The sequence below is a fragment of the Suncus etruscus genome, chromosome 2, assembly GCF_024139225.1.
Source record: "Suncus etruscus isolate mSunEtr1 chromosome 2, mSunEtr1.pri.cur, whole genome shotgun sequence".
Classification (NCBI taxonomy): domain Eukaryota; kingdom Metazoa; phylum Chordata; class Mammalia; order Eulipotyphla; family Soricidae; genus Suncus; species Suncus etruscus.
In genome coordinates, this window is record NC_064849.1 from 116372758 (window position 1) to 116382914 (window position 10157).

General features: G+C 34.2%; 1 pseudogene; it reads left to right on the plus strand.

Moving 5' to 3' along the window:
* The first annotated feature begins 8738 nt into the window (after positions 1-8738).
* On the plus strand, positions 8739-9407 carry LOC126000949 (hypoxanthine-guanine phosphoribosyltransferase-like; annotated as a pseudogene).
* The last annotated feature ends 750 nt before the right edge of the window (positions 9408-10157 follow it).

A 10157-nucleotide genomic window follows, 5' to 3' on the forward strand; every position in this document is an offset into this window, starting at 1 on the left:
TATAAAGGTATGGGGCCACTTTTTGTTTTAGAATTTTATACTCAGATAACTACAGAATGTTGTATTGAAATGCAAAAAAATTATTACAATTGTACTTTTATTACCTCGTGATCATATCAACAATATTTTTGCTTGTATAGCACTCTAGTTTTTATTGGACCAAGGAAAATGGTTTAGTACTAAAGCAAAAATTGAAATTGGTTTCTTTCTGCCTGTGTGAAACCAAGGGATATTACATCTCCTTGACTGAGATAAGTAAATTCTATTACGCTTAACACATTTTCAGAACTAGGTACTTAAATCAACCACATGATATTTTTATTAAGTACATCAATATCTCACTCTAAGGTTCCCTCAATCTGGGATTAGGTGTTTAATATTATTGGACAAATTTAATTGTCTATATCAGTCTTAGAAATTTGTTAAAAACCAAATTTTGCATACTTTGGGATTACCTTTTTAATTACTATTAATATTCTAAAGTGGAACTTTTTAATGTAATATATTCCTATTTTTAAAATAACACCATTTTATATATAAACTAACATAGAAGAAATGATAATATGTCTGGTATTTGCATTAAAGTTCAGAGTGGGAGAGTGGATGAGAGTTACAGATATATAAAGTATTTGGACATGAATAGAAAATTTTTAAGCTTCATGATTGTCATATAATAATCCCAAATCTTAGGATTCAGCAAATAGTATAGGAGTTAAGTGACCAATTCTGGTTCCTCCCTAACTTTGGATGCCCAAAGATAACCAAGTATGGTCCAAATTCCAACAACCTCCCCAAATCTATAGATTTGAAAAATTTCATGGCAAATGAAATAAGTATTCCCCTTCCAGGGAAAACAAAAAGGATGAGGCATATTCTCTGAAAACTCATTGCTAAATCAATGTAATCAAGGCCTTTGTATATTGCATTTCCAAGATTTTATTTTTTTTATTATCTATATTTAAGCACCATGATTACAAATATGATTATAGTTGTATGATTACACTCATGTGTTCCTCATTTCCTTGCTCCTGTCAAATTAAAGTACCTTCAGTTTTTATGGAGCAATGCTTTACCCAAAGTCACGTTCTATTACTAGTAATTTGTCATAACATATACTCACCTAACCTTAAATCTTATCCCATTCTTTGAAGTGCAGCTATATCTCTGTTAGGATTTTGTTTTCAGTTCCTAACTCTTATCTCTATTGGGAGTCTAGTATACAATTATCAGTGACTGACAGCTCATTTTACTAAACTTAAATCATTTTTATTTGCTCATTATCCCAACGAATTCTAAGTCCTGTGCTTCCTCCTACATCCCTAACAAAGTGTGTGTCCTTGGTTCTCTGAAACTATAATCTATATTCATTAATTACTGTATTCCTTCTGGGTGATCAAGAGATGTGCTTGACTCTTTATAAAAATTAAAAATATTTCTAAGGACTGAAAAAGGTAAATCAGAGTTCAGGCACTTGTCTTGCCATGCAGATTATAAGGTTTTAATCTAGTTTCCTCATAAAATGCCCAACCATTGCCAAGAGCATCCCTGAGAACAGAGCCCAGAGGAAATCCTGAACACTTTCAAGTGTCTCCCCACCAATAAAATATTTCTTACTTAGTATAAAAACCTTTATTCAAAATATAGACCTTACTGTCCCTTAATTATTTTATTCCCACAATTCAATGTAAGTGCCTGAATTCTTAGTGTGTGTGTGTGTGTGTGTGTGTGTGCGCGTGCGCGCGCGCGTACCACTAAAATTTTTTTGAAATGGTTCTTGAGAAAAATCCAATTGTATATAATCTATAGGCTAGAGACATGGTAGAGATAGGCTGATATTATTGAAAACTACTGATTGTACCTCTACAAAAAATAGACACCTGAAAAGAGAAAGTTTGTTCTAGATTCCTTGAAAAGATTTTGTTCTAAAGTTATAAACACAATCCAAATGGTTGAGTTAGTAGAGTTTAAGAGTAACTCCTGCCTTTTCTCCTGGAACATGATGTACTCTGGAAACACAAGAATCTCTGGGGAGGGAGCAGACAGTTTCCCTGGAAGACCATATGTTCCACATCGGCATGGAGGCTGGGTTTGACAGAGTGGGTGGAGTGCAGTAATACCAAACTGATACTCAAAATCCCAAAGAACAGGCTGCCTTTATAACATCAAGAATTATGCTTATAATATTTCTTCAGTTGAATTTATCACTGAATCTTTTGAAAATGTCTGCATTGGCAAGATATAATCATGATGCATAACAATTTCCTACTAACAACTAAATTTTAGAAATACATATCCACTTCTTACTATATGCTTTGAAAGGATAAATTTATTGAATATATGTTCAAAGAGAACCACCTGATTTGGACTCATTATTATTATTAATATTTGTGAAAGGGGTCTGTAAGACTTAGTGACTAATAAAATTTATCATTCTCTGATGTACACATTACTTAGATATGAAGTCACTTCATAGGGGGTAGTGTTTAAGAGTGAGAGAAGGTAATAACAAAATAACATTTTCTATGCAAGAGGAACATTCCTTCATAGAATAAAATTCCTGATAGATTGTCCTTCCTGAAAGTAAAAGTCTTAGTAAAGTTAGTCATGTTTTCCATATTGATTTTAGTTATAAAGAATATTAATAATATAAGTGTTGTTAAAACTAGTCTTCCATTCTTAGTTTCCCTAAAAGAAATGGAACCCTCTGGTCACTCTACACTTAAGATACTCCTTTTAAATAATAGTTAATAACAATGTCCTAAATTTTTGCCTTAGGGCTTGTTTTACAAATTTTTTGTTTTGTTTTGTTTTATGCCAAGTGGTGCTCAGGGCTTATTCCTGGCTCTCTGATCAGGGATCACTTCAGGTGGAGTCAGAAAACCATATGGGATGCTCAGGATTGAACTCAGGTCAGTTGTATGCAAAGTACCTGAGCCACTCTACTATCATTTTGGCCTCTTTACTTCTTTTTTGACACTTAGACCAATTTTTAATTGGCACTTTTAAAATATAGGGCCCCTGAATTTAAAATAAATTATTTTTTAAGTCTTTAGATACACCTAAATGTATGAGTAATTTCTCTTTCCACCATTTAATTAGTTTTAACTATCAAATTGAGATTCATAGTCAGCAGATGATGCTTTTTTGTTTGTTTGTTTGTTTGTTTGGGCTATACACAACATTGCTCATGGGTTACTCTTGAATCTGTGCTCAGAAATCACTCCTATTAAGCTTAGGAGTCCACTTAGGATGTCAGCAATAGAACCCACTTTGGCTATCTACAGGTAAGTGCCATACCTGCCGTGTTATATCATTCCTATTTCCAGCTGGGAGTACATTTTTACTCATATTTTTGCCCACAGTACTAAGAAACTGTTAGCATGAGCCCAATAAACTTTCTGAAATACTCATTTATATAATAAATTCTGATTTTGGTTTGTTAGTTTAAAAATTTGTTTTTCTTTTTTAAGAATAAAATGTACTTTTATTTTTGCATTTTGTTAAAAGTTGAGTTCACTCTTATGAATACCAATATTAAAATGGAGAATTTAGAAATTCTACGATTTTTTCCCTTTTATATTAATTCTGACTGTGAAGAATGTAGGTATGAATTTGTATGTAGGTAACAAAAACTATTTACTTTATTATTTCTTATTTTTTGTTTTTTGGACCATACCCAGTGACGCTTAGGGGTTACTCCTGGCTATGTGCTCAGAAATCACTCCTGGCTTGGTGGACTATATAGGACACTGGCAGATCAAATTGCAGTCCGTCCTAGGTCAGCTGCATGCAAGGCAAACGCCCTACCACTACACCACTGTTCCGGCCCCAAAAGCTATTTACTTTATGGTAAAATTCAACCAACATGTTTCAAATTGAGATATTATTTTTTTTTAGAGACTGTGATTTCCTAGGAGAAAGTTCAAGGAATATTATCTAAGAAATTTGTTCTGTTAAAAAACATTGTATAGTTATTTTGGGCAACACTTGGCAGTGTTCAGGGCTTATTCTTGGTTCTGAATTCAGGGATTACTATAATAAGGCTCAGAGAATTATAGGGGATGCCAAAAATTGAACTCAGGTTAATCATGTGGAAGGCAAGCACCTTAGCAAGGCAAAAATTTATTGTTATGTAGTATGGATATGCCTTCTCATTACACTACTTTAGAACTATCAATCTTTATTTTAAACCCAATGTTTTTACTCAAGAAAAATGTTAGTCATGCCTCTTTTAAATTTTTTAATAAATTCTCCTCATTAGCATTTTATCTTTATTTCTGTTTTATAGTCCTTAACCATTTCAGTTTTCGTTTTCTAAAAATTGTTCTTGGAAATAAAATGTTCATTGGCTTTACATTTAATTTTAATACATATCATTTTCTTTTTGATTGTTTCTCTGAAATATTTATCTGAATGAGAGATCTTGTAAAATAAGCATAAAAGTGCTGTTTTGAGGGAAGACAATATGTTAGAATCTAGACTTGCTAACAGCATTCATTAAAGAACAATAAAATTGCTCAGTAATTTATTCCAGAGAAAATAAATATAAAGCATTACTGTGATTTTCTATATCTAGAAATCTCTATTAGCAAGCTTTTGAAAATATCGGTGAATTAAGAATCAGTGAATTATGGATTATAAATGTGTGCTAATATGGTACTTATCTTTTTGGTACCATTATCTATGAGCCAAATTGCATTTCCTTAGACTCATTTAAATCCCTAGGTGGAAATAAGTGTAAGGTTATGGAAAGCAAAATTAAACACAGCTTTAGCATGACACTTATCTCATGTCCATTCACATTCTACCACCTGATCCTCATCAAATTCTTATTTAGCAGGTAGCATGATAAACAGAGAGATAGTAAATAGATTATGGGACATGTCTTGTTTTAGTCAACAGAGATTCTATCTTTAGGACCACCTGGATTTCAAACATCTCTAGATGCAGTCCCTGAGGCTCCTGAGCACTGCTGAGATAGTCCAGTTAAGTAATCACAGGCAATACAGAGCTCCATCAGCAATGAGTTCTGAATCATATTGAACTTGAGGTTTTCTTAGCCAAGAGTCACAAGGAGGCTCTCTGGCTCATCTGAGCATTTCCCAGAAGACACCTTCTCTGATTAAAAAGGTAAATAGAAGATATATATATATTTAAAGAAGTCAGAAAATAATGTGGATCTTTTCCAAATTTACACAGTGTAAGTGATAGAACAGTTATTTAAGTACTGCTAGTATTTTTCCTATTAGACATGAGTTCTCACAAAAGGTTGTTCATGTAGCTTCACAGGACGTTATTCTTGATGGAATGCTTTTGATAAAATTTGTTGGGTAACTTATTTAATTAATTCTAGTAATATAATGAATTAGATGAAGAATAGTTAGGGTCAGAAATGTATCAGCGGGGCCAGCGAGGTGGCGCTAGAGGTAAGGTGTCTTCCTTGCAAGCGCTAGCCAAGGAAGGACCACAGTTCGATCCCCTGGCGTCACATATGGTCCCCTCAAGCCAGGGGCAATTTCTGAGCGCTTAGCCAGAAGTAACCCCTGAGCATCAAACAAGGCGTGGTCGAGAAACCAATAAATAAATAAATAAATAAATAAATAAGAAATGTATCAGGATACAATGTATACAGAACAGTGTATAATGTCCATTTGGGATTAAACTGTACTAAGAAAACTAACTTATCAGAGTTCAGAAACCTATAAAATCAACATTTGTGTATCATCAGTTCCTCAGAAATGTATGCAATAAAAAGCATGGATATTTTGTATTGATAGAATAATTAAGTCATAATTATTTTGGGTGGTGTCAAATCTGGCTGTGCTCATGGGTTACTCCTGGCTCTGCACACAGAAATTGCCCCTGGCAGGCATGAGGGACCATAGGGGATTTCAGCATTCAAACCACCATCTGTCCTGAATTAGCTGCATGCAAGGCAAATGCCCTACTGCTGTGCTATCTTTCTGGTCCCTTAAGTCATGATTTTATTTCGAACATAAGGAAGTGGACTTTGTAGCAACTTCACTGTACTCCACTAAACTTTGGAATTGGTGCAAAATAATTATCAAATGTTCATTTATCAACAATATTTTAGATATGAATAACCTCAAATATTGTTGAGACAACCATAAATAATACTTCAATTTATTTTTAATTGTTTTGTTTTGTTTTGGGGGCTACAACCGGCAGTGCACAGTGGTTACTCTTTGTGCTCAGAAATCGCTCCTGGCGGGCTCAAGGAAGCATATGAGATGCCGGGGATCAAACCTGGGTTAGTCTCAGGTTGGCTGCGTGCATAGCATATGCCCTATAACTGTGCTTTAGTTCCGGCCCCTATTTTTTATTTTTATTTTTAATTAATTTTGGCTTTTGGGTCATGCCCAGCTTATACTCAGGCTTATTCCTGACTGTACTCAGGTATCACTCCTGGTGTGGTTTGGGTAGACTGTATGGAGTGTTAGGGATTAAATTTAGGTTGAATGCTTGTATGGCATGTGCTTTATCCAGTATATCACTCCAGCCCATTATATTATACTCTTCATTGGTCAGAGAGAATACCATCTCTAGATGGACCCAGAATTTCAAAATGCCACTGATGCAAAAATATCTTCATTGTGGGCTGAGAGAGGGAGCACAGTGGATAGAGGGCTCTTATGATCCCCTGAGTTTGGCTAAGAATGATCCTTGACCACAGAGCCAGGAGTAAACCCTGAGTACAACTGGTTATGGCCTCAAAACAAACAAAATAAAAACAATTTTTAAAAACATCTCCCCTTAAGTTTCAGACTAATTGTCTTCTTTAGAGTAGTTTTTCAACTACATGAAGATTTAAGATTGGGTATAAACATGTTTAAGAGGATAAATATGTTTGCATTTAAAAAACAGGATAAATATTTGTAATTTAAATAATTTTAAAAAGCTTTTAACAAATTATTCATCTACTAAAGCCACAGCCTTGTAAATTCAAATTAAAATCTATAATTGCATCATCTATAATTTTAAAAGAAAAGCTTGTTTTTATGTACTGTTTTGAAATGAATAACAATGATATTATACGCTATAAACTTTAAGTTTGGTTGCATTTATAAGGCTAAATTTATATTTAAGAGAATTTTGTTTATTTAGAAGTAGAATAGAATTTGAAAAAAATAAAATGTAACATTTTAACTAGATATTTTTAATGGAAATTTTTAAATGATTTTTTATAATGTCCTATATTTAATGAGATAACACTTGGCTATACTTAAGTATTTGTAATATAAAACTTTAATAAATTGAATAGTTTTTTTTAACAAAAGTGAACTTCTGATTGTTCTTTTCTTATCTTTAAGTAAAGGTAATTTGGTGATGTCTTAAAATTCTTATTAATACTAGATTTTACTTTGTAATAATTTTTTCTTCAATTTTTTCATGCATTTTCATTTTTCGATCTTTTTCTAGAAGAAAAATATGGAGAAGACTTTGTCATAAAGTAAGCATACGATATTTTGCTTTTTGAAAAAAAAATAGCAAAGCCTACCATGAAATAATTGATTCCTTGAAGACTATTTGTGTGTGTGTGTGTGTGTGTGTGTGTGTGTGTGTGTTTGGGTCACACCCTGCGGTGCTCAGGTGTTATTCCTGGCTCCAGGCTCAGAAATTGCTCCTGGTAGGCACGGGGGACCATATGGGATGCCGGGATTCGAACTGATGACCTTCTGCATGAAGGGCAAACGCCTTACCTCCATGCTATCTTTCTGGCTCCTTGAAGACTATTTTTATGAACAAAAAGTTTGGTTCAATTGAACCAAAGGACAGGTAGGAAATGAGCAATTTACCTAGCAAAATCAGTCAATTAGAGACCCACTATCATCTTTTGCATATTCTACTTATATGCACACATATTATTCAAAAAATGATCACTCAATATGAGATTTTAAAATCTCTTTAACTTGAGCTGTCTTATAGATGAATAATTTTGTTGGTCAAGACAAATTTTTATTCTCCAAATTCTTGTTCTATTTTTATTCTGCAAAAACTTACTTCAAGGAAAGGGAACATGTCTAAAGTTTTGGATACATTTCCATTCTATTTTGGGAAGTTTTCACGCAGTATTGAAAATTTCAAGTAGTATTGAATGTTAGATATGTAAATAACTTTTAAAAAAAATTTGAGACAGACAATAGACTTCTTAGTTTCCATGCATATATGCAGTCATATGATGTGCAAGTTTGTTGCTCTGATATTGGAGAAAATCAACCTCTGTTCTTTCAAACCAACTGAATACTGACATCATAAGATAGTGCTCTTTCTCTTCTTCTTTCTTCTTTCTTCTTCTACTTCTTCTTTCTTCTTTCTTCTTCTTCTTCTTCTCCTTCTTCTTCTTCTCCTTCTTCTTCTTCTTCTTCTTCTTCTCCTTCTTCTCCTTCTCCTTCTCCTTCTCCTTCTTCTTCTTCTTCTTCTTCTTCTTCTTCTTCTTCTTCTTCTTCTTCTTCTTCTTCTTCTTCTTCTTCTTCTTCTTCTTCTTCTTCTTCTTCTTCTTCTTCTTCTTCTTCTTCTTCTTCTTCTTCTTCTTCTTCTTCTTCTGCTTCTTCTTCTTCTTCTTCTGCTTCTCCTCCTCCTCTTCCTTCTTCTTCTTCTTCTTCTTCTTCTTCTTCCTCCTCCTCCTCCTCCTCCTTATCACCTCTTCCATACTCCTCACTGTTCACAGATTCCTCATCTTCTGTCTGCCCTCAGCCCACTATTTGTTGCCCTTTGCGATGGTTACCTGCATCCCCAGCGTCATGATTAGTGACGATCCAGGTTTTGACCTAGATTTATTTTGTATACCTAATCACTACACAGAGACTTTGGAAAAGGTGATTATTCCCCATGGACTAATGGACAGGACCTAGGAAATTGCTCGCCAAGTGATGAAAGAGATAGGAGGTCATCAGATTGTAGCCCTGTGTGTTCTCAAGAAGAAATACAAATTCTTCACTTACCTGTAGGATTACATCAAAGCCCTAAACAAAAAGAGTGATCGATCCATACTTATGATGTCGATTTCTATCAGACTAAAGAATTGCAGCAACTAAAGAGTTACTGCAATGACCAGTCAACTGGGAAAATCAAGGTTATCAGTGAAATAACTTCTCAAGTTTAACTGGAAAGAATGCTTTGATCATGGAAGACACCATTGACATTAGAGAAACAATACAGACCTTGCTGTCCTCGGTCAAGAAATATAATCACAGATTGTCCAGGTTGCTAGCTTGCTGGTGAAAAGGCCCCTTTGCAGTGTTGGATAGTTGTATACAGATTAGATTTTATAGGATTTGAAATTCCAGACAAGTTTATCATGCCCTTGACTATAATTAATAATACCCAGGGACTTGAATCATGTTTGTGTCATTGGTTAATATGGAAAGGCCAAGTACAAAGCCTAAGACTTGAGTGTTCCCAGTTGGATATGGGATGACACGGTTGACATTAGCAAATGTTGTAATCTTGTGACCATCTCTCTGCTTAAGCTGAGCTTATTGCACAATTCTTTAAGAATTGTACATGTTTAGGATTTTATGCAGCATTCCTTAACTCTTCTTTTTGCACTATGAGCCTTGACTATCAGTTCCCTTTGGCTGGATAGCTGTTTCATTTATGAATGAAAAATCTCTGAAGTAACACAACTACTGAATAGAAAGATTGAAATTGTATCTGTAAGAAACATTGAAAAGAAGGTATATTAGTTGTTTAATTGGTAGACTTTTACATATTCTGGAAAGAACAGAAATGCAGTTTGTTAAAGATTGTTACTTGTTTACTATGTTTGCTCAGAGAGGACAGTACCATTGAAGTGGTATTAGGACAAATCAACTAAGCAGCCTGGTATTCTTTTAAGAGTGTTTCCATAGTACTATTATTTTTCTGTTTATTTATATTAGTTCTAGTGATTTGTTAACAGTTGTTTCTTTTAAATATACAAATGAAGAAATTATAGAAACTATCACTTTTTCAATTCGTAAGTGTATAATTCTTGTGTGTGTGTGTGTGTGTGTGTGTGTGGTTTTTGGGTCACAGCCAGCAGTGCTCAGGGGTTATTCCTGGCTCCAGGCTCAGAAATTGCTCCTGGCAGGCACAGGGGACCATATGGGGCACCAGGATTCAAACCGATGACCTCCTGCATGAAAGGCAAATAC